This window comes from Rhinolophus sinicus, chromosome 14, assembly GCF_057876585.1.
Source record: "Rhinolophus sinicus isolate RSI-liver-muscle chromosome 14, RSI-T2T, whole genome shotgun sequence".
Taxonomy (NCBI): domain Eukaryota; kingdom Metazoa; phylum Chordata; class Mammalia; order Chiroptera; family Rhinolophidae; genus Rhinolophus; species Rhinolophus sinicus.
The window spans coordinates 124,874,748-124,900,837 of NC_142514.1; the positions used below are offsets into that span (position 1 = coordinate 124,874,748).

The 26,090-nt window shown below is 37.3% G+C and overlaps 1 protein-coding gene and 1 pseudogene across 6 annotated transcripts in view; both read right to left on the bottom strand.

The window, feature by feature from the left end:
- FAT3 (FAT atypical cadherin 3) overlaps positions 1 to 26,090 on the bottom strand; it is a 634,277-nt gene that overhangs the window by 156,021 nt on the left and 452,166 nt on the right. The gene's annotated exons all lie outside the window — the stretch shown is intronic.
- LOC141572489 (phospholipid-transporting ATPase IF pseudogene) lies at positions 14,068 to 17,037 on the bottom strand (annotated as a pseudogene).

Genomic DNA, 26,090 nt, shown 5'->3' on the forward strand with positions numbered 1-26,090 from the left:
ATAAATGTGTGATGTTCCCCTATGCATTAAAATATCAGACACTCATAGCATGCTTTGGAGGATGGAAATTTTCACACTGCTTCCAAAGGTGTCAATTTAGCACAAGGGAGTTACAGAACATCCTGGCTTATTAGATGGCAGCGCCTATTAAGCAGATACTTCCCAGAAAAGAAAGTGTATTTATAAGTACTGCTCTGTTAATCAAATGTCATGCAAAAACAACTGCTTAACATCACAAAAACTTCTTTCAAAAACTGACATAAAAACCATGAAGAAGCATTTACTGACTCTTAAAACAATCATCTATGTTTGGATGATTCCCACATCTATATCTTTAGCTTCAATTTCTTGCACATGCTTTTACCACATATATCTAAGGCCCAAATGGGAAGTTGCATTGTTTTGGCTCCTTGCAACTAAAACATACACCACACTCAACTCGCCATCTTCTCTCTCAAACCATCTTCTCTCAAACCACATGTGCCTATTTCATCCAGGAACCACCAAGCTCTCATTTACCCAAGCTGACAGTTAGTTGTAAGATCTCCCCTCTCCTTTTAATACTGTTGGTTCTTCTTCCAGAAGACTGGAACCCACCTCTTCATTTCTGCTTCTATTGTTCTCACCTCACCTCGTCTATAGTTTGATAATTAAATAACAATCGCATTATCTGGTACTCAGCCTCAAGCCTTGACCTCACCAAGACATTGTGCACAGGGTGCTAAAACACGGTCACTTTGCAGATTAGAGACCCACCACGATTATCAAATTCCATCATAGTTTTGCCTCATTCTACTTATTCCAATTGGCTTCCTGAACTTTTGAACATGGTCCTTGGGCTAGTAATTCCAGAATATTCCAAGTTCACTTGAGTCCTTGCTTCAAACTTCCAGGAACACAGAACTATTTTATTCATCTGTTAAGTGGTTATCAAGCACTCTGTTTCTTTCAGTGGCTTCCAGTTGTAGGCGAACTCTGATAAGGCGCACAAAGCCTGCTGACATCCAGCTTTGCCCCTCAGTCTTCATTACGCTTGTATTCCCACTGTCCCTAACCTTTCTGCACTCCATGTCTCGCCTTTCTATGGGTTCCAGTCAACCATCTGCCCCTCAATAATGTGCTGTTTTTTTTATGTCTGGAACACCCTGCTCAGTTTCTTCCTGAGACTAACTTGCAATAATTTTTAACGTTAAATTCAGTGGTTTTTCTCCTCAGGGAAGCTGTTTTTCTTCACCTCTCTACCCTCCAAGTCAAGTAAACCTGCTGTGTGATCCCTTGGATGGAACTTATTATAACTATCCTGGAAAGTTTGTTCACTGTCCATTTTCTCCTCACCAAATCATGAGCTCTTTGAGGGAAACAACAATATTTTATTCATCCTAGTGTCCCTAGACACATAGCAGACACTCAAATATGCTTACTGAATGAGTGACTATGTGAATGATGGACAAAAAAATACCTGTTCAAATTCCATCTTACTTTCAGGAGCATAGATTGAGTCATTTCACTTCCAGAAGGTCCTCCTCTATGATGCAAATTCTATTTCAATCTTCCAATGAATAGATTCCTATAGCATCCAACCATTATCTGATTATAATTAAATTGTGTATAGCCTTTACTCAAGTCTTGCTTTCTTATTCCTGAAAGACAGTTCCCTTACACCCTTCCGGAAATGATACACCTATCATAAGATACAATTAGTAAACTGATGAATTAGCTGGATGAAAAATAGATCCCCAGATGACAAAAGTAAAACCAATGGAAAACACAACACTGAAGTCAGAAGGCACAGATTCTGAGGAAGGTGACAGGGAGCTACAAGCAACTGGAATTTATGATCTATAACTTGAGTATGAAACTGTAAACAATACAATTAAAATCATTTATTCAACAAACATTTATTCTGTGATTTTTATGTGTTGCCATTATGCTAGGTACTGGCATTATACCCTAATTTAATTTACTAACAGGACCAAAACAACACTCTTAAATTATAAAAAAAGAAATAAACAAACAACAAATCCTATTATACTAGAGCTATAAAGAAAGAATACAGATGAAGAGAAACCAACTGTAAACTTCGGGGTCTTCTTACTGTCCTAAGTGCTTTTTAATCCCCCAAAACAATGAAGCTAAGGCCTCACAGAAATCCTTAACCTAGCAGCGAGCAAGCCACTTTCATTACCATAGATTTGAGGTGATATGAAAGCCATTTGCTAGGCAAGGTTACCAAGAAGAAGTAAGAGGGAATCCAGATTACGGAAATGATGCTGGACCTCCTGGTTTAAAAGTACGTTTTGTAAAGCCTGCATCTTTGTGCTCTTTAGTGGGAAAAGAGCTGGGCACTTCTGTGAGATGAAGAAGATCTGTGCTGTTGATCTGTGCCAGCGTTTCTTAACATGAGCAATACTGACATTGGGGGGGCGGGTCACATAATTCTTCATTGTGGGGTGTATCTTGTGCATTGGGGGATGTTCAGCAGCATTCCTGGCCTCTACCCACTAGGTGTCCCTCCTCTCCAGGCTCCTCTACCCCTTGCTATTGTGACAACCCCAAAATGTCTCCAGACATTACCAAGTATTACCTGGGGGCAAAATGGCCCCTAGTTGAGAACCAGTGAGATCTATGCGATGCTTTGGAAATATTTCTGGTTTAAGAATAACTGGGCAGCAAACCATGAATTAGTTTTCTCATATGCATTTCCATATTCAATAAACACATATTTCCTCTCTTAATGATTTTGACTAGAGTTTTTTCTAACATAGCTATTTACAAGTTATATATGGGTAGATAAGTCTTCACATTGTACATGCAGCTTCATCTCTGGTCTTCCATTTATCTTTTTAAAAACAAATTCTAAATATTCATGACTTCTCTTATTATGGATAACTTATCTTCTAGAATTAGTTAAGATAAAACATTGGTGATCTCAACTCTAGACTCTGATAATCTTTATGTTCCTAAAAACAGACTGCCTGGGAGTAAAAGCCCTGGAATACTGCTGCAAAATAAAGGCACCCTCTGAAAGTGTCAGAGACCCAAAGGCCACATCTAATGAGTTTTAGGTGCTCACTCCTGTATACGAGGTCAGACAATTACATTTGCGAACTCGTCCTAGAAAAAGTGCTACATACCTCATTGCTGAATATCACTACAGTCACCTTTGAAATTCTCCCTTAGGGAAGCTATTCACTGATGCCACAACCTAGTCCACCCTTGAGAGCAATTTTGGAATTCTTTTGCTGGAATGGCCATCAGAGCTGTTGTTTTATTACCCTTGATGTCCTGAATGTCATCACAATGTCTTCCATGTCATCACAATGTCTTCCTTTCAATATTTCCTTTATCTTCAGGTAAAGAAAGAAGTCATTGGGGGCCAGATCACGTGAGTAGGGAGGGTGTTCCAATACAGTCACTTGTTTACTGGTTAAAAACTCCCTCATACACGGTGCTGCGTGAGCTATCGTGTTTCCTTGAGAGTAAGACCTAGCCGGACAATGAGCGCTAATGTGTCTTTTGGAGCAAAAATTAATATAAGATCCGGTCTTTATAATATAATACCCGGTCTTATATTAATTTTTGCTCCAAAAGATGCATTAGAGCTCATTGTCTTATTTTCGGGGAAACACGGTAGTGCATTGTCGTGATGCAAGAGCTACAAATTGTTGGCAAAAAGTTCAGGTCATTTTTGTCTTTTTCATGCAGCCTTTTCAGCACTTCCAAATAGTAAACTTGGTTAACGGTCCAGTTATTCATAATGAATAATCCCTCTGATATCAAAAATGGTTAGCAATAGCATTGCAACAAGTTCGCGAATTTAATTGTCAGACCTCATGGAGGCACAGAAATGCCATGAATGGCCAGCATGTTCTCCCAAAGGCTGAGAACCCTGAGGTGTACAGCAGGTGACAGGGAACTGCAAGAATCCACAAGAGAAGAGAAGAAAAGGAAAGGGAACTGGGGAGATCAGCAAGGGAACTGGGGAGATCAGCCTTAGTGGGGGCACCAGCGAGCAGTCACAGAACAGCAAGCAGCAGGCAGAGAGAGGCCAGGAGCCTACAGGTGAGACAAAAGACAGAACTGCATGGGAAGTTTAGGATTTCGCCTTAAGGACAAACATCATCTCTAGTGTGTGTGAGGAAAACAGAAAGGGCCCCTACACAAGATGAACACAACAGACTTTAAAGAACGTCAGTCTCTGCTCGTCCCAGGGCTCACTTGGCCTTGGTCTGCACCTGCTCCTGCAGCCCAACTGCATCACCGCAACACCTGGTGTGGTGAAGACGCTCAGCTGTTCCTCTGGTCCATTTTGGCAGGCCGATTGCGTTCTCTATTTTACAGAATTTTCAATTACAAAACAAGTAAAAATAAAAAGTGCTAGCTACCACATCCTCCTCTCATTTCACATCATGCCTGTATTTTAAAAACACTATTACACTGTGCCTTTTATTTTAAGCACTACTATGACTCTAGCTAAATAATTATTCATGTAACTTTTATTTAATATTTGTCTACCCTGATAGACTGTAACTCCCATAACTTTAGGGGCAACGTTTGTCTCAGTCACCACTATGTACCCTATTTCCTAGCCAGTAACTTCCGGCACTCAATATTTATTTATGGTTTTAATAAGTCTTTCATTATCCAGTTTGTTCTTTCTCTGAGGGAACTGGGTATCAAAAGAAAGCTAAATTGCTAAAGATCAATATGCTGAAATAAAGTGTTCAGAATGACCAGTTTGCCAAAGCTGATGTGCTAAAAATCAATGCACTAAATTTACCAAAACATTTTTTTTTCTTGTAACTCTTTACAAAGTTAGTGAAAATTCATATTACATTAGGTGGTTTTAATAGTTTTTAAAGATTTTAGGGAAGCATTTGATGACTATTTTTCCATTTTGTCTTAAGAACAGCATTTTAGTGAATGTTCATTCTATTGAGAGTTACAAACCAGAGTTATTTCGACTACAATAGATTTAACATTTGATAATACCCTGATCTTTTGAGTAATCCCATCCTATTTTCTTTCTATCGCAATGGAGGATTTTCACTTTGCATGTTGAATCTGTCGGCCGATTGCTACCAAGTTGACATCTCCCATTTATTATATGTCCTAGTTGCTAGGTAATAACAAATGAGCTTATCATTTGAGAGGCGATGGTTTTAGACATTTTAGAATTCTTTAGTTGTCTTTGAACGTCATTTACTATTATTCTCGAGTTTAACCATTCTTATATTTTAACCAGCGTGACTTATCAGCCTTAATTTGGTGCTTCTGACAACTCGTTAAATTTTATCATATCATGAGTGAAGAGGTTGTTTTGGGCATCTGAGTACTTCCATCCATCGTCATTAAAAATGTTTAATAAGTTTTGCTTTGTCTTGTGCACCTGAAACTAATAAAAAAAAAGTAAAAAAATAAAATGTTTAAAATTTTAGGCGTTTTATCATTCTTTCACTAATGACTTGAAGGGTATATCAGCTTAAGATTTGTATTTCTAACAATGAATAACCAATATTTCACCACTTCCTGTTGATATGGTTGCTTGGGATCTTTCCTCAGCAAATTCATATGAATGATAAATATATGGGAAACTAATGTCATCCTGAATTGTGGTTGGTTCTTGACTATAAAAGATGCTTATGAAGATTAAACATATTGATAAGAAAATTAAACTACCTGTGACCCTTATTTTTTGAGAAATTAAACACCTTTAAAATGCTGGATATAGAAAATAAAAAACCCTGAACTAGAATTTCCTAGGTATTGTCAGAGCTATTAAAACAATTTCATCTAATCTGGAGTTCTATAAACTCTGTAGCTGGTATTTTAGTAAATTTGATGAAGTAACTTAAAACGCTAGATAGCAGAGTCATTTTTGTAATTGAATAATTTAAAACTTTTTTAAAAATAGAAATTTTTTAAAATTAAAAATATACACAGTCTACTTATAGAAGGATAATGGAAAGATGGAAATTCTCTCCAGTGTGGCACCCTGGCAAGTCTTTTGCCACTATTCCACTCTCAACTCATTAGACAGAAATGTTGAAAAGGAGTCTCTATGTAAGTATATCAACCTAAAGATTATAGTAAAGAAAACTGATCTCTGCTTTGAAGAAAAAAATGAAAGCTTTTTATAATCCTAAATTTGCATGCTACTAAGAAACTTGTCTAGCACTTTTATTAGAAAAATCTCAATGGTATCAGAGGCAACAGATTACAGAAAGAAAATGGCCATTTAAGATACTTTTTGAGATGCTAGCCTTTTATATCTATAGTAACAGTTTTTTGTTTTTTGTTTTAAAAACACACACTTCTAAAGTAAAACTGTCTCTTTTTTATTTTCTTCTATCAGGTAGCTTGAAAGAAGGCATTTAATTTGATACCATAACACTGTGTTTATAGAAAACGGATGCCTAGGGATAGAAAATCAAACTGACCCCTACACTTTGATTAGGTAGTTGGAGGACAGATTTTTGTGTTTGTGACCCAAGCTTAAACATGAAGAAGATTTTCAAAGTTGGATTGTAAAAAAAAGAACAAAAAACACAACGTTTAATGTCTATGGACAAAGATCTTTTTGGTTCTGATGTAACTAAGGTCAAATGAAGTGGTTTTTCTGGCTAGACCTGGGCATTCTGCTCTCCACCTATAAGGAGGAGGCCCCTCTCTTAGGGACAGTTGAAAGTGGGACAGTTACAGATTTAACAAGGCTGTGAGGTCACATTTAGCAATTTCCCACCAAGATTGCATATTTTATTAATTTCTTTTCTAACATTAGTCAATAGGGTTTAGGGGGTATTATTTCCCACTCTTGTCTCATTGTGTTTCTTCTTGTGTTCCCTGTGAAGGCTTTCGTCTACTCCCAAACTTTTCCTACCGTTGTGAGAAAAGTTCTAGCTATCAATTGACTAGAATTAGAACATTAGTCATCATGTAGTCAATTCTCAGTAACTGAATGTGTACTAACCATGGCATAATTTTAATGCCATCTTGGGTTCCCTCCCCCGCTCAAACCCCGCTCCACTGGCAATAGGCTCCCATTTAATGGTGTGTAATTTAGTAACACAAAAAATATTTATGTTAGATAAATCTGTGGCAAAATTCAAAAGCAAAATGTAACCAATTTTAGTAATAGCTACTATTATTCCTGTCATTTTGAGTAGGGCGATTAATCCAAAATTTAATATACATGTAATATTATGACTGTGTATTTAACAACACCCAGGGCCCAATCACCTTCATTATGAGGCTTACTTTAATTGACATGGAAGGATAGCACTAAACCAGATTCAGGTAGCTTGTTTTTTATAGTAGGTTGTGAAAAATAGCCACAAAATGTTATAGCTCCCTGTAGTAAGAGGTGAATTCTATTTTTTGAATCTGGGCTGACTTGGTATTCTGGGCTGAATGTTTGTGTCCCCCAAACCATCTCCAATTCATATGTTGAAATCTAATCCCCATTGTGAAGATATCAGGAGGGGCCTTTGGGAGGTGATTAGGTAATGAAGGTAGAACTCTCATGAATGGGATCAATGCCCTTTTAAGAAGAGACCAGGGAGCTAGTTGGCTCTATTTCCTTTATGTGAGGATACAATAAATTGGCAATCTGCAACCCAGAAGAGGGTTCTCACCAGACCTCAACCATGCTTGTGATCTTGAACTTTATAACCAGTCAGTGGCACTTTGTTATAGAAACCCAAGCTGATTAACACACTTGGTGACTTGCTTTGGTAAAATGTAATGGAAATGACTCTGATAAGTTGTGATTCTGAGCCTCAAAAGGCTTTGTGGTTTCTGTTCTTGCTACCCTTACATCCTGAAGTCACTGTGTGACCAATTTTCCAGATTGGTCACGTGGCCACGTGGAGGAGAATCAAGCAGCTCAGATGCCAGCCTGCCAATTGTCAGACATATGAATGAGTCTGTCCTATATCAACTAAGCTTCATGTCAACTAACCACGATTTCTTGAAAAAGCCCAGTAGAGATCAACTGAGCCAGCCCAGACAAGAATCACTCAGCAATCCACAACACTGTGAGCTAAATAAAATGATGATTGCTTTAAGACACTAAGTTTTGTTATGCGGCAACAGGTTACTGATGCAACTGTGTTTGATATTTACACCTTTGGCTCTCCAGGAGCAGTCCTTATCAAAGTGGAACTCAATAAACACCTGCCAGTTGGCATGAGCTTCAAGGATGCAGCATTTATATGTCATAAGATGGGGCCACAGGAACAAGCAAGACACAACTTTCAAAAATTTCGTTGGGCAGTTGATGTTTACTCCTTTAATGTTGGAATTACTATTTGTTTCCACTGAAGGTTTATTAGGATCACTGATGCCTTTAAAAATAATGTAAATTAAACCATTATTTCATTATTTAACCAGGGCACAGCTTAAAAAAAATCAGCTTTATTGAGATCTAATTTAATGCCATAAAGTTCATCTGTTTAAAGTAAAATTAAATGGCTTTTAGTATATTTACAAAGCTGTACAATCACCAAAACCTAATTTTTGAACATTACCCTAAATGGGCCATGGCTTTTTACTTCATATTTTTCTTTCAGTGATAGCTGATAAGGCCCTTTACCATCTCATTTAATTTGTAATAATAACATATTTCCTGTATTTGCCCAATCAGCTCATATTGCAACACATGCAGTGTGCCTTGTTACTAACACCATATTATGGCATTTGGAATCTGGGACTATCAGACAGAAATCCTAAGAGGATAACAAATGCTGAGCTCAAATATTATTTGCATTAAAGGAGCTTATTCAGCAGATTTTGAATTTGAAGTTCTGGTGTCGTTTAATAATAACTCAATGTTAAATGCAAAAAAAATTAAGCTAATTTAGATGGCTATAAAGACACTTCAAATTGTTATTAATAAGATGAAGAAGAGTTAAGTTCTAGAAGCTCGAGTGTGGACTCTAGAAATGGGGATAAAAAAATGGAATAAATGAATAGAATTAGGAAACACTTTCACTACTCTTTCACCCAGTGTGTAATAACTGTCAGCTCAAAAGTCTTTTTTTATCAAATGCTTCATGGTTCAGTATCTCAAAACACGGTTTCAATGAAAGCATATTTCCAATTGTATGGTCAAAAATGGCAGCAGAATAGATTCATCTTACAGAAACTAACTCTATAGCTCACCTTGTGTGTACCTACCTATTTCCTAAAGAAAAGGTTAGTCGGATTACATTTTAAATTATAGGTTAAAACAACTCTATTAGCAGTGGGTTCTTGTTTCTTTTCTTTTCTTTTCTTTTCTTTTCTTTTTTCTTTTCTTTTCTTTTCTTTTTTTAGAGAATATCTAGTTCAATTTATTTATTTTTCTTTTTTTAAATTTCTTTTTTAAATTTATTGGGGTGACAATTGTTAGTAAAATTACATAGATTTCAGGTGTACAATTCTGTATTACATCATCTATAAATCCCATTGTGTGTTCACCACCCAGAGTCAGTTCTCCGTCCATCACCATATATTTGATCCCCCTTACCCTCATCTCCCACCCCCCACCCCCCTTACCCTCTGGTAACCACTAAACTATTGTCTGTGTCTATGAGTTTCTGTTTCTCATTTGTTTGTCTTGTATCAAGCTCTAGGTAAAAGAAGACAATTTATTCCATTGTTTTAAAGATGTTAAAGTGCTCCTGGAGAGCAATCAGTAAATATTCCACAACAGTTTTTAGGGCCTAAGAATTAGGCATTATGCTAAGCAGTGAGAGGATACAGATGAAAATCAGCCTCTTATTCTATTTAAACGATATACTCTGGGATAACTTTGGAAAGTGGATGTATTTCAAACTCTAGGTCACTATATTCTACAAGTTCTGGTCATAAATGATATTAATTAAGCCCCTATGGTGTTAAAAAAACAAAACAAAACAAAACACCTGAAAGGAGAGTAATGCAACAACCATTTATTGACCACTGAAAATGTGCTAAGGGAGACGTAAGTGTGAATAACACTCTAACTCTGGTGGAGTAACCTCATAGCATCATTCTCAGCTCCTCGCTAAGCACCGCATTTCCCTTAAACAGAGGAAGGACGACGGAAAGTTAAGTCTCACTCTGACTTTTTCCAGTGTGTCTCAGGAGTAAGATCCATTTATTAATTACTAATGCCATACTTACTTCTAAAGACTTGAGGAGAATTAACAGAAAGAGTGTGCGTGTGTGTATACATATATCATTACAATTATATATATATATATATATATGTAAAAAAGCAAGAGCTGGGAGTGTGGGTGTGATAGGAATAATAATATGAGAAAATCTAGGATAAGGAAGCTACTGCTGTTTAGCAAAATAGTTTCCTCTGTAATAGAGCAGGAAACGCTCCCTGGCCCCAGCTCTAAACTCTGAGATCCTGCTGCATGGGTCTTTCCTCGGGAACAGTGAACAAACTAGAGGACAGTGTTCTGAGCAGTACTTTTATAAAATATTCAGACAAGTGGACATGGCGTGTAATATAATAACTGCAATAAAAATGAAGAACATAATGCTGTAAAAATATTTCCATGGGAAGCCAGAGTAACTCAATTCAGGTACACGGGGCTCTGCCAATCGGACTTGATATAAAGATATAGCTCAAAGCACAGAGAAGAACCAAAGGCTAACATTTCTCAGCCATTCCTTTGTGGGCATCAATTTATAGGCGATGCAGAGCAGGTCTGTCAAACTTAAGATGATTAGAATTCCCTGCAGCACATCTGTTCTCTGATGGGACTCTAGGCATCAAGACTGGATACAGGGAAACTAATGTTCACTTGTAGAAGTTCATTCATACACATTATTTACTGAGCACCTACTATGTGTTAAGCAGTAATTTAGAGGCTGGAGATTCAGTGCAGAACAATATAGACTGGGTCTCAAGCATTAATCAGTTTATAATCTGGAGAGGGTAGAGAGGGTAGAGAAACAAATAATAAATAAATAATTTCCCCCCAATATTCTCAAGAGAAAATTTTGGCGAAAACGTACTGAACCATTCCCATACGGATTAAAATGTATATGTACACTGTCATTATATGCTTAGAGCTGAGTAATAGTTCTTAAATCAATAATAATTTCCAAATTTTAAAACATTACTTTTGATCAAAACGAATGACAACAATGGATCTACATAATAAACTCAGGATGGAAATTAAGTATTGAATTGCGGTGAGTTAATACAATAATATGTACCTGATTAATCATTCTTAGCATTTTAATTTACTGCTGCCATTACCTCATAAAATTATCACTTTAGACTTTGTTTCATTTACATTCTATAGCCACACCTGAAAAACATGTCTTATAATAGAACACTAGGCAGATTTTACTTTACTGTTGCATTCTGCTATAACTGAGATAACATATACTAACCTAAAAATAACAGGATTTTTGTCTGAAATCCTTTATTCTAAAATCTAGCTTACGGAAAGGCAAGGGCAATTCCAAGTTAGCCATAGAAAGAGGCTCCTTTCTTTTTATTGATTTAATTACCCTAATATTTTTATTTGTATTTATTTTTTAATTTTTATTAAATTTATTGGGGTGACATTTGTTAATAAAATTGTATAGGCTCAAGTTACAATTCTATAATACATCATTTGTATATTGCATTGTGTGTTCACTATCCAAAGTCAAATCTCCTTCCGTCACCATATATTTGACCCCCTTTATCCTTTTCTTCCTCCTTCCCACCCCCCTTTTCCTCTGGCAACCACTAGACTGTTGTCTGTGTATATGAGTTTTTGTCTATTTGTTTGTTTGTTTGTATTATTCATTTGTTGCTTTCAGTTTTATATCCTACATATGTGTGGAATCATATGGTTCTTCGGTTTTTCTGTTTGACTTATTTTGCTTAGCATAATATTCTCAAGATCTACCCATGTCATCACAACTGGCAGTATTTCATCTTTTCTTATGGCTGAGTAATATTCCATTGTATATATGTACCACATCCTCCTAATATTTTGATCTGTATAATTAAAAGCATTTGCAATATTTAAGTACTTACTGTCCAAACTTGTTTTTTATTGATATAGTTGAACTTCACAACAGTTTCATAAAATACTATGAACAGAGCTTTCAGATACAGAAAAAAAAGCAAATTTCAACATATTAACCAGATTGAAGCATGTAAAAGATCCAATGATAAACACATGGATAACATACTAATGCTATCTAATTTACCCACTTCATATTCTGTCATAAAATATTAGTAAACATCAATTTGAAATTTGGTGAATGGACTTGATTCCTGATTTATGTATAAGAGATGACACACCCTTTGCATGTATATGGTTAACTTTACTGGTTGTGTTACAGTACGTTTAGACAACTTTGATATTTGTATACATTTACTACCTATAGCACAGTAAATAATGGTTGGTACTACATTCTCTTAATTTGCTCTATGAACTTAGAAAGCACTAATGAATTAACAAGATGGGTCACTGAGGGACCAAAATTCCTTACTATTCACATTACTTTTCCCATAAAAAGCTTCAAATATAATTTGAATAATAAAAACAGTTTTCAAGGCAACCTTCTCAGCATAATTTACAGAAGCAGATTTAAATAGAAGACTCAATAACTAAGTTAATACTAAAAAACACAATTAACTAGGAATTATTTCTCTTTTCCTACCTTGATATAAAAAGATAGTGGCCTTAGCAAGAGGTTGAAATGCCACTAGGAGTCCCATAAGCACAAGAGACAACCCAGACAAAGAAATGGAAAATATCTCCTCATTCACATATTTTAACATGTTCAGATTTAAAAGAAGGGGGTTGAGAGTGGTATATGTTAATGCTTTTTATTTGTTTGCCATCATAACTCTGAGTGGGTATGAACAACTCCAGAGGTTTCAGAAAGTAATTCTGCAGAGCTAGTGTGGCCATTATCAGGATGATGACACAAAATTGTAGAAAAGGAGTTGACACAGGTACTAAACTTACAGATCGTGGGTTCAAAGACGATTTTATGAATTTGATCTTAAAGGCAAGGGAAGTAAAAGTTAAAATAAATGAATGGGACTATATCAAACTAAAAAGCTTCTGCACAGCAAAAGAAATCACTGACAGAATAAAGAGGCAACCAACTGAATGGGAGAAGATATTTGTAAACAGTGCCTCCAATAAGGGGCTAATATCCAAAATATATAAGGAATTCATACAACTCAACAACAAAAAGACAAACAATCCAATTAAAAAATGGGCAGAGGACCTGAATAGACATTTTTTCAAAGAGGACATACAGATGGCCAATAGACATATGAAAAGATGCTCAACATCACTAATCATCAGAGAAACGCAAATAAAAACCACAATGAGATATCACCTCACCCCAATCAGAATGGCTATCATCAAGAAGACAAATAGTAACAAGTGTTGGAGAGGCTGTGGAGAAAAAGGTACCCTCATACACTGTTGGTGGGAATGCAGATTGGTGCAGCCGCTATGGAAGGCAGTGTGGAGGTTCCTCAAAAAATTAGCACCATCACCAACAGTCAATGTTATAGGAGGTCGGACAATTAAGTCTGCGAACTCATCCTAGAAAAAGTGCTACGTACCTCATTACTGCATATCACTACAGTCACCTTCAAAGCACTCCCCTTGGGAAGCTATGCACCGATGCCAGTGCCTCGTCCACCCTTCAAAGCAATTTTGGAACTCTTTTTCTGGAATGGCCATCGGAGATGTCGTCATATTACTCTTGATGTCCTGAATGTCATCAAAATGCCTTCCTTTCAATATTTCCTTTACTTTCGAGTAAGGAAAGAAGTCATTGGGGGCCAGATCAAGTGAGTAGCGAGGATGATCCAATATAGTTGTTTACTGGCTAAAATCTCCCTCACAGACTGTGCCATGTGAGCTGGTGCATTGTCGTGATGCAAGAGCCATGAATTGCTGATGGAAAGTTCAGGCCATCTAACTTTTTCACGCAGCATTTTCAGCACTTCCAAATAGTAAACCTCATTAACCGTCCAGTTGGTATGAATTCATAATAAATACTCTCTTTGATATCAAAAAAGGTTAATAACATCATTGCAACAAGTTCTCAAACTTAATTGTCACACCTTGTAGGTTTCTCAGGTGAGATTTTTGTCAATCTTATTACCTTGGTTTTCTGCAACGATACCATACAGCAGCACAATACAGCTGAAGAATTTCTGTAAAAATCTATAAATAGGTTTTCATGCTCCCTGAGTGTAAGAGACAGGCTGGTCCCACCCACCACCAGCCCAGCTGAATCACAAGATCCTCTGTAATTCTTCTGGAAAGCTACCTCAATTGTTTAGCACATTCATTGTCTGATTTGGTTTATAAGTTCAAGGATATTCATGGTTCTGCGAAAATGCCCACATGATAAACTCACACAAATAGCTGTTTCATGTTTGTCTCTGGTAGGTACCCATACTTTGAAACCAGCCATTTTCAACGCACGAATAGTTTCTCGAACTTTATCTTGTAGTCTGTCTTATACTGCCGTAGCTTCCAGTAATATCAGGTCTTTCTTTATGAACTAGAAGACATTTGCCCATTTGTCTTTCCATTGCTCCAAGGCAGTCCTGGCTTCAAATAGGTGTCTATTTATTACCTGTATTCTTTAGATGTCAATTGTCTATAGGCCATGCGCAGAGTTCTTAGCTCTTTCAAAGCAAATTCATCTACATGAATTATTTTTTCTATTTTTTCACCTATACGTTTAGGGAGAATTGATTATTCATCTCCCTTAGCAAATAAAAACTACTCACCTAAAGATGCATGAAAAATTACACTCATTCTCCTCTGATCTGTATCAAATTCCAGAATATGAAGCAGTTTGTAGCATTCCAGTTTTCCAAGTGTTTTAACTCCCATAGTTACTTCAGAATAGCCAGTAAATACAATGCCAATTCTTGCAGCAGCTTCCACTAGAGCCTTTTCATCTGGTGAAGACGCATAGCATTTCAACTGTGTGGGGGCAAGTCTGGATTGCCAGGGACCATCACCAATGCCATCAGTCTGAACATTACTAATCTGTACAGTGTGACAGAGACTGACTGCTTTACAGGAGAGATCATGTTCTTTAATTGGTTCAATTTCATTTTCAGGATCGGTTCTAAAAGAAGAACTACATATAAGATGGGATAAGTGGTTAAGATGGAATAAACTAAGATAAGTTTCCTTCTGAAGAATCTAGTGTTGGTCCTTTGGATACAAGTTTAACATTGATTCCCTAATATTTTATGCCATTAATTGAACATTCCCAAAATTGCATCTCGTTTTCTGTTAAGTGAACCAGTTTTATATGCAAACATATCCTCAACCTGTCGAAGTTCTTCATTCACCTTGGAAGTATTGACTTGAGCTTTCTGATCTGATCCTTGATAGAGATCAAGATCCCAGCCAGTATAAAATGATTCAAGAAATTTCTGCATTTCGACTGTAATGTACAATGAAATTGGAATGATTAAATTGCAGCATACCAAAAAGGCAAGAAGTCTGAAACAAATCTCAGAATTTTACTATTATTTTTTTGATGTTCTGTTTTTTGGTTCTACCAAGGTTCATCCCATTTTTCTTCAGCTTTCTATGTATATTTCAAGATGTACATGATGATGGCTTCAGAAATAAGCACTATTAGATAAATTATCAAAAATGTATCCATTGAGTTTTCTACTGGAGATCGTTTCTGTGACTTGCTCTTTTAATTTGATGCCATCTTAGTTTCCATTCTGGTGTATATAGCAACACCAATAATTTCTTTTGTGTTTTATAATCTAGCTCCATGAAGCAAGACTCTCTGGCCCCAATTTCTCCCATTTGTTGAGCTATTCATCCCGTGAATCTGTACAAGTCTGGTTGCTGACATTCTGTCACAGCTACAAGAGTGTCCAAATTGACAACTGTCTGTAATACTGCTGTTTGTGGAACTGCCACATGTATCTTCATGTTAGTTTCTCCATCCACACTAGCAGTTGTAATGTGACAAGAACCATCAAGTTGATCTGAGGACAGAAGCACCAAATCTGCAGGGAAAATTTCATCTTTGGCTATTCGAACAATATCCCCCACTCAAATGTTTTTTTGGTCTAGTTTTTACAAGGCCACCACTTTAGAAAACAAAAACTGGAGCTCCATTTACTTTGTTGTCTGCGTTATGTCATAACCAATCTTCGTATCTCTGCTTTATGGCAGTTACTGTTATTACAAAGAATAAGGGAAGCCCCCTGGTAATTGAACTGGTATGTGTATCAATCATAAGCTGAACAAAAAAATACAATAAGAAAATAAAAAATTGACACTTTTCTGAATTGTTCAAGTAAGATTTCTGGAATGAAATTCCACACAGTATACTTAGATGAATCGATCCAGTTATTTATAAATTTCTGAAGTGTGTAAAGGCCAGTGTGAGGAAACCTGTTTGCTATGCAAATAGCTCTTGTGTCACTTGGATGTGGTGGGTGAAAACCCAGTGGCCCCAGTGCCTCTCAGACGTGCAACAGCCACCTTCATTATTGACCTCTGTCATCCAAAGCACTGCCACAACCCCACTTCTGTCCTGTTTGACTACCCAGGCTCCCCTGATCCCACCCAAATGAATTTTTTTTTAAAAGGTAATTTCAGGTTTTACGTGCTATGAAGACACTCTAATAAAAAGTAATAAAGGGGGTCTGACTCCAATTTTTTGAATGCTGACAACTTTCAGGCACCACTATACTTTCTTCCCCAAGCTCAGGTACTCCCACCTTTGGTGCCAGCAAGAAGTACAAACCATGTCAGCACCAGCTGCATAGCAGGAACGCTCACTCCTGCCCCAGCCTCATCTGCCATATAACCTCAAACCAGTCTCCTTTCCCTGCTTTCTCAAGGTTTGAGAATTCACTTTGCTCTCTGGACCAGTTTGAGAATTCACTCTGGACCAGTTTGAGAATTCACTCTGCTCTCCCCAGAAAGTGCGTTATTCGAATAATAAACCCTTCATAACCTGTTGGTGAATGTGTGGCACCATGTCTTGACAGTTGAACCAAAATTTGGGTGGAGGGTCCATCTCGTCTCTGAGGAGCGACCACATCATGGAAACAGGGCAAAGTGTCAGGATGACAAGCACACTAAGGACAGAACAAGGTCTCTGGAGGCCTAGACTCAGATACTGCACAATGTTACTTTCTCTGGATGCTATGGGTCACAGCAAGTCACCAAGCCGTCTCCACCTCTTAATGGGAGAAGCTGTAAAATCTGTGACCACTTCTACAATCCATCTTGATTATCTAGCTGAATCCAGTTTGGCATCATCCAGTTTACCCCTTTCATTATGATGTCCTATCACACTGAGCACAATCCTAGGCACTGAAGGAATGGTTGGAGAAGTGAACTAAAATCGGTTTGAAGTTAAGAACAATGTAATAGAAAAGAAAAAGTCTGTCATAAAACATTTTGAAAAAATCTATAAAAATCTTGTATAAAAATCTTATACATATATATATAATCTTCATATATATGTATCTTCTATAAAATAATTTCATATATCATTGATATTTTTCAGTTATTTTGAACACAGCAGTATCAAACTTAGCTCTCTTGTCAGGTGGGTGACAGAGCCATTCCAGATAATTCTGACATTCTAATAACATAATTACGTAGCCATTTGATCGGTAGGAGGGTGAATCATCTGAGCCTCCTGACAGACCTGTGAGATGGGATAAAATGATTCACCTTTGGAAGCACAAATGCAATGTACACACTTGCATGTCAGTATGGATGTATGTTAGCTGAAGTGCCACATAGGTTCCCCCAATGGAAGGCAAACAGGTATTTGACTATGGATATTGGCTTTCCCTTGTCTTCAGAATGCCCTTCTGTTTTTGCATCCATTGAGCAAAATATTTACTGACTGTGCTAGGTATTACAGACAATGAAGCATGCAGAGTTTTTGCCTTGAAGGAGAAGGAAATTATTAACAATTGATATATTGCTGTTAGGTACAAAAGTAATTGCAGTTTTTGCAATTTTTAACTTTTTAAACCGCAATTACTTTTGCACCAACCTAATACATGCAAGGCAGTCTGGTGGTCTCTTCTCTCTACATATGCTTTCTACACAGCACTTACAACCACCCAACGAGGTGGTGGTATTATATGTGTTACAGTTGCGCATACTGAGACTATCATAGATTAGAAATTTGCTCTAGATCATTCTACAAATATATGGCCGAATCTTGATTCAAACCCTGGTCAGCTTGAACCTACACCCAGATTCTTTCCAGCCTGTAACAATGGGTTTCTTCCAGTTGTACAAATGTTCCACTGGTTGTTACTTTCTGTTAGAACATTAGACTACTACTACAGTTATAAAACAGAAAACTCCCTCCCTTCCCTCAAAGAATCTCTCTCTGGAGTCCATCTCTCCACAATTGTGATTCATTTGGGATGATGGGTTCATCAGACAAAGTGGCCCTGGAGAGTGAATTGTCTATTCCTCAGGGTCAAATCCCAAGTACACATACAGTGAAGAAGAAAATTAAAATACATGGACTTTAAGTCAAACTAACCTGTGTTAGAGACACTGCAGTTGCCAGAGTGGCAGAAACATGCAGCGTGAAGAACTTTACAGAAATGAGTAACACTAAAATACATGTAAATTTACAATACAAAAGAAGGAAAATTATCTTTCTATATTTTTTTTTCAGAAAATGTTTATGAAAGCCTTCTTCTTTTCTTTTCTTTCTTTCTTTTTATTTTTTATTTTTGCACAAGACAAGAGTAGAACAGTCCTGAGATATACTCTGCTGGGGAATGAGAATTAAGCACGTAGCAGCTGGCGTGAAGACCACATCACTTCATCTAAAGAGAAGGAACACAAATGAGGCCAAGCACACTTACGAGGTCTTTGTAGGCCCGTTGCTTAAAGCAGCTTCTGACAACTGTGGGAAATAACTACCCTGTTCTTCCCTTACATCTTTCTCTCAATCCCCAAGTTTTGCCCATTTTCCCATGTCTCTTATCTTACTGATATCCTCACCTGTGAGTGGGTAGCAATCCCCTCATACTTGGATCTGCCTCCTAACTGGCCAGTTGCTCTTAGTCCCTTCCTTACTCCAAAGTCCCCTTTTATACCAGATAAATTATCTTTGCATACAACTTTCATCATGTTACCATTCTGATCAAAAACCTTTCATTGCTCTGTAGTTCCTCATGTTTCTAGTCAAAACATTACCTCACTGCTCTCCAAATCCTGCTTCCCTTGGCAGTTAGGCTACTCTTGTCAGTCTCCCGAGTGTGCCGTACCCATCCCTCTCCATGCCCGTACGTGGATCGTACATGCTGTCTTCTTTTACAGGGCTTCTCTTCTTATCCAAGGTCCAGGTCAAGTGTCTTGTTTTCCATGAAGCCCTCCTGACAAGTCCAGCACTTAATTCTTACAGGACATACAAGGTGTTTCTCACAATGGGACACATGATTTTATCATGTACTGTCCTACAGTTAATTATTGCATCACTTGTGATATTCTGGTGTCCCCAACTGTTTTAGAGTAACCTTGAGTTTAATCATCATGTTTTATGTGTTGGAAATACTCACATGTGTATGTGTGTTCATGTACACGTATGTGTGTTCATGTACATGTATGTGTATCTATAGTTATTTATTTACTGTATTAACCATGAGCTGTTAACCAAATCCCAAATATTTGCACATTCTCATGAATGATAATTTACACAGATTTAACATCAATTTAAATATTCCAAGAGCATTTTATTACAGTTATTGATAAATTAGATTTTTAAAAAGTAGGCTCATTGCTCCTATAAGCCCCAAATAAAATGTACAAGAAAAAGTTAAAGATTTTGTCTGGTAACCTAGCATTTTTCTCCTTTTAAAAACACAATAAAATAACACAATAAGACTGTGGTTTCCAGAACAGTTGAGGATGTACCTTTATGGATTATTCATTCATTCATTCATTCATTCATTCATTCATTCAACTAAATAGTTCCAGGATGCCAGGCACTATATCAAGTATCAAAGGTGTTATTGGTATGAAAACTCTTTGTGGATAGTTTCTATTAAGCCAAAAGGAAAATTAAATTTCACAGGAGAAATACATATGGAAATTGCCAGATATTCCAAAGTCTAGTGATAGGCGAATTAGGCTGGGGGACAAACTTGGTTTTCCTGATGAAATAAACTTTTCCCAGCTCCGACTGATTTCTATTTCAACATTTACTGTGCACACAGTTTGACTGAGGTTTGTCAGAGCTATTTAATTGTCATAGAGCTACTCAAATTTTCTCTATTTCTCTCCTTTTTGCATTGGGGGATTATGATGTGGAGAGCTTGGAGGGTAGAGACTGGAAAAGTGAGTACACTGAGCCCCCCGATTTTAGTGTGGGAAGTAAAGTTTCTCTGCGTTTTAATGAATTCTTGGACAACCTCATGGCTTTGCTCCCAAAATGCCCTGCTGGAATGGAGGATTATCTTACATGGGTCATTACCCTTCCAAGCGTTAAGCCCCAGAATGAGCATTAAATTAAAATTCCCTGCACCTAGTAGGCAGAACATTGGGACACTCAAAAGATGTGAAAGTGCTAAATGAATTCTGAGCAATAATATTATCACCACTGCATATTTATTGAGTTCAACAGGATGCTAAGTACTACACAGACAGATAATATAAGCAGCCTGTACAAAAAAGGCAACAGCAATAGTCTTATAAGAACTCTCCCATTCATCTGCTTTAGGAATAGACACTGTAACTAGACTCGTTAGAAATAGTCTCGTCTTTTCAAAAGTGTCCTCAAGGCTCTCTACGCTTTTCTTTTATTTGAAAGTGGCCGATTTTCTACAGTTACCATTTATGAATGTGGCCAAGTCTCCCAATTTGAAAATTACCATAAGAATGCTGCAGGCATTAAACTGAAGAACTTCATCCTTTTGCAACCGGAAATTATGAATGGAGTAGTCTGGGAAATCTTAAACAAATTAGTTGTAAAATATGATATACATACATGGTTTTTATTCAACTGGGGCAATATGCGTTTTCAAAATTGATAATATTGCTCTTTTTGAATAGCCTTCAATTTTCGGAAGAAAATGCATGCATTTGAATGCCAAAAGAACCCACAGTTTAGGCTAAGATTAGAGTGCAAATATTCAAAGCACGAAACAAATTTCTGATTTTTAACAAGTGTACACAAAATAGAGGAAAAATTAAAAGTACAGTATACTCGATATGTATATGCAAGAAAAACGTGCACGTGGATGAGCACAAAGAATAACTTTGCCTATACAAAAATGAATTGAATTTCAGAGAATCCTGACTTGCTTTATTTAAATGCCAGCCCATCAGGGTTATAAGGGAAAAAAAAAAATTAAGCACTTTAGAGAAAATGGATTATAAACTGTCATTGTTGAGTTTAGTGTTCTGACAACTTTGAAAGTAACTATAATGTAATTTCCCAAGTTGGTAGCTAAAATAATGGAACATCTGGATGCCATTGAAATGTATGACAATCAAGAAGAGAAAAGAAAAGCAGTGGGAACAATGCTTTTCTTCTTTGCTTATAATTCTTCGTGGTGTTGAACTCTTGCTCCAAACCTCAGTTTGTGGCAGTCAAGGGCAACTTCCTTCTCAAAGATTCACCTGTCATTCCCAATCGTATGGGTCCAGCTGGGGCCTCCTTATCACTTCCAGCAGCTGTACTTCCCACTGGCTTGCCTTCTTAATCTGCTGTTAGACCTCATGCCTGAGCACCCGTGTGAAGTGGTAAGCCATGTACAATGTCCCATGTAAACTGGTCAGAGCATGGTTTCAAGCTCATGTGCTGGGTCTGGCCTTTGGAAATGTAGGCATCTCCAGAAAACACCATTTATTAAGCAACCACAGAGTCCAATGAGTTCTATCATTCTAGGGACAAGGGACGCTACCATGGATGATGTAATGAAGTTGAATTGTAGACACAAATGATCCAGATACATTTGTCTTACCAGCTGGTAACCTCATCGACGGTGCTTCCTTCTACAGTTTCTGGACTGGCCTTGCCATTTGTCAGATGTCTCAAGTTACAGATTATGTTGTTAGAAATATCTGGGCACCTGCCTATACAGCTAAAGCTCCTCCCAGATAAGAACTGATTGTAACTGAGTTGAGATTCATTTTCTTCTTCCTTTGTCTAACCACAGTAGGGAGGAGGGGGAAACATTTTTCAACCCCAGTCAGCCAATGCTTACTTTAATCTAATAAGTAGAACCTCAGTGCCAGGAGGAAAACAAAAGTAGCTATTAAGGACTTTGTAATCTACGGTCTCACCACAGACACATATTCATGAATTATATACTTCTTTGCATTTTTACCCTCGAAAAAGGATATTTCAGAGGAGCATATTATTTTTCTTGCGCTCCCTTACCAAAAGCCACGTTTCAAGGTTGTCTGAAAGTGGAGTCTCTCTGAGAGCAGAGATGACTTATTCTTGGCATGCATACTAGAGTCTTTCCAGAGTCCCTTTCCCTTAACAGTTCCAAGTTGGAACTGATTCGGCACATGTAAGGGCTGCCCTTCTTTCTACTAGTTCTACGTGCAACATCTGATGGGATTTTGCTTTTAAACATAGGAAGGCATATGTGCCCTCTCAAAGACATGTCAAGCCTCAACTACAGTTTGGTTTGGATCCTTTCCTTCTTTTTACGCCACAGTTTGTCACCAGTAGAGAATGCAGACAACAATGTCAAATGTGAATGTTGCTTGCAGGCTCACATTTGGCAAATATTTACCCTGATCTTTAATTTGGGATTTAACAGTCTATCGTCTAGTAGATGATTTCTAAGGTACTGTTTAATGCTGAAATTTATGATTCTGTGGGATTTATTTGCACTTTTGTGAAAAGATGCTTACCATATATCATTTTGCCTTCAATAAAAAATTTTATAATTATAATTAGTTTTAACCGTTTAAACCGCAATTACTTTTGCACCAACCTAATAGAATATTAATATTCTATAGTAGGAGAGGGGGGGGTATTTCATATTTGTGGATAAAATGTTCAGATGTCTAAGATTACATAATTAGATTACACGTTCAGGTTACTGATATAATTTTCCAAATGCCACGAGTTAATGTACAGTAGTCTTTTTTCTTTCAAGTGTTTCAGAAACATGTGTGTAAAAATTTTCTTACTCTGTGTATTTTTTCTTTCGATAAGTGAATACTGTAAGGTAGAGTATCACAACTCCAAACAAGGGAAGGATTTTTGCTCATATTTGTGTGCAGTCTGGTCAAGTGCTTGAAAAGACCTCCTAAAGGACATTTGATCATGTCCAGGGGCTTTCTTTCAGCTGATCCACAGGCAGAGAGAGGCTAACTAAACACCTGCCTGAAAGTGGGCACCAAACCCACACTATGGAAGTGAACAGGGGAGCTCGGGGGCTGGGCTGTATCCATGCAGTCTTTCAGAATAAGTGACAGGCGACTGTTACTTAAGGTCATTGAAAACACTACCACATGCAGCCTCACACAAGTGAAAAAAAATAACAAACTGAATGTGAATTTGCTAATGTAACAAAATGCCACAAAATAAATTGATAAATGCAAAAAGGGGGGTTACAAAATAATATGTATAGTATTATTTCAAATTTTATGCAGGCTTATATGTAATATGTGAGCTTATAGATATAAATGCAAAAAGAAGTTCAGAAAGTTTATACTCCAAAATATAAAAAGTGATCATCAAGTGGGGAAATTATGAGTGTTAAATTTTTCTTCTTTTTTGCCTTTCTGTCTCTTCCTCTCTCTTTATCTCTAATGAACATGTATTCTATAGTATATGTTTCCAGTACATCATAGTTACATGTTTGTAATTATTCTATAATTAGAAATAACTATTTTAAAAAATCCTACCACAGGCACTATGCGATTTCTAAAAGAAGAATTTGAAATAGACTAATTTTCTCTTTTGCTGAGGTGTATATACCCACATGCTTAAAACTGTCAGAAAGTGACTTCACTCTTCCTTACATATAGATGTCCTTGTGATATGACAGAAACTTTTAAATGAGTTGCTGCTGGAAGCATCATTTTTGAAGATAGTTAAATGGTTTTGTGCATGTATCAAAGTACACATCATGGGTCTGTCACAGCCTTGCACAGAGAGATTTGTAATTCTTCATCCCGAGGCAGAGCGAGCATGTCCTGGTTATCACTGATAGAGACAGAACAGCATCTCCTATTGTAAAATGCTACATAAAAACCCCATCATGTTCTCTAGCTGAAACCAAACAAGCACATTTCCAATTCTAGAAGAGTCTGTCTATTGCAGCCCCGTTTCCCTGCTAGAAAGGCTATAATGCTTTCAATTTAACTGCAGACATTCTGACTTCATCACCTAATGAGAAGAGGTCTAAGGCCTTCAATGGTAATGATGGAATATGTAAAGATAAGACTTTGCCCAACTTATTCTCAAGTGACAAAGAGCTGTCCCCATATCATCAAGAGAAAATTATCAGTGATTCGGTCACCTATGGGATACCAAAAGTTGTTTTTACAGCATTTAATTTAAAAGCAAGAAAAAAAACAAATGAAGTCCTTCTCTATATGGAGAAAGTTAGAAGACATTCTGCCTTTTTTCAGAACATGGGCCTTGGTTGGTCAGAAGCCCCTTGTTCCATGGGGATTAGTTGCCCAATTTAAAGTGTCTGCATGAAGCTTCTTAAGTGGGCTATTAATGAGTACTCATTTATTTTTTAAAATATTGAGCTTTTTCTGTTTTATTTTAAAGTAGTATCCTAAAAGTAGATTTCATCTCAATTACATTATAGCAAAGTATACATTAGCACAGAACTTAGCCCCACATCCAATTTTAAGATTTATCAGCATCTTTAAAAGCGTATTGTGGCATGCCAGGAATTATAACAGGGTACCTCATGAAAAATCTATGACCTTCCTTTTGAATTATATATTTATGACCTCCCAAGGATGATGGGTTTCAGGTAAGTAAATGTGATTTAGGAACTGCTTTTAGGCTCCAAATACTCACTGGGGTTGGCAACTGGCTTCTGTATGACTGGGATACAGTAGGGTGAAGCCTTTCCCCTCCTGCATGTCAGCTGGCACCAAGGGAGACCTGCAAACCCCTTTCTTGAGAACCTACTTTCAATGGATTTCTATGAAGTACAAAACACTGTAACCTCAGAGCCATGGCTTATCTGGGGTGTGAATGACCTGGAGCCCTAAATTTAAAGTTCAACCAACATTCATTGAGCTCCTATGATGTCCCAGGTATTGTTCTAGGTGCTGGGAGTGCAAAGAGGGGTACTCCTTAGTTCTGGCCATCACTCCTACTGTTGACCTTCACCAAAGGGAAGGCCAGGAAGGGAGAGGATGCAGACTGTCTGGGGAGCTCATCCTGCAGCTTGCTAACAGAGCTGGGAATGGCCTGAAGGAGAGGTAGAGCTTGAAACTACTAAAGGCAATACATTCGGAATTATGGTATCTGTCACTGGATATTAACCACGCTGTGGATTACCTCCACTGAGACTCCTGACTGCTCATGATTGGTTTATTATTTCCACACAATTGAGGTGTTAACATCTGAATGATACAGAAAACAAATTCCCATTATGTAATTTAAATATTAAACACACTTACTACACTGAAAACTAAACACAAGATTAGGTAGGCCCGAAGATGGCTAACTTGGAAAAACTAGGTATCTGTCTCACGCTAGTCGCAAGAATAATTACGTACTTATTCTTTCGATTCTTGACAATGCTACAGCTCTGCCATTTGACACCTTAGTCCCCATCTCAGATTCTGATTTAGAAAGCCAGAGGCCTGCAAATCCTCCAGAAAAGCCCCAGTGACCTTCTTCAGAACTAGGCCAGAACCCGTATGGCCGTGTATTTAGCCTATCTTAGGACAAGAAGACCTTCCAACTTACATGATCGTGAGCCATTTAAATGGATGCTGGCAAATGGAAGGTGACAAATCTCTGAAACTTTGGACTCTTCTTCAGAAGAGGAAGGAAGGAATTAATACTTTTTTGAGCACAAAGCATGTGCAAGCATGTCCCTACTGTAGGTACATTTATAGATGCTCTCTCATTAAAGTGCTATA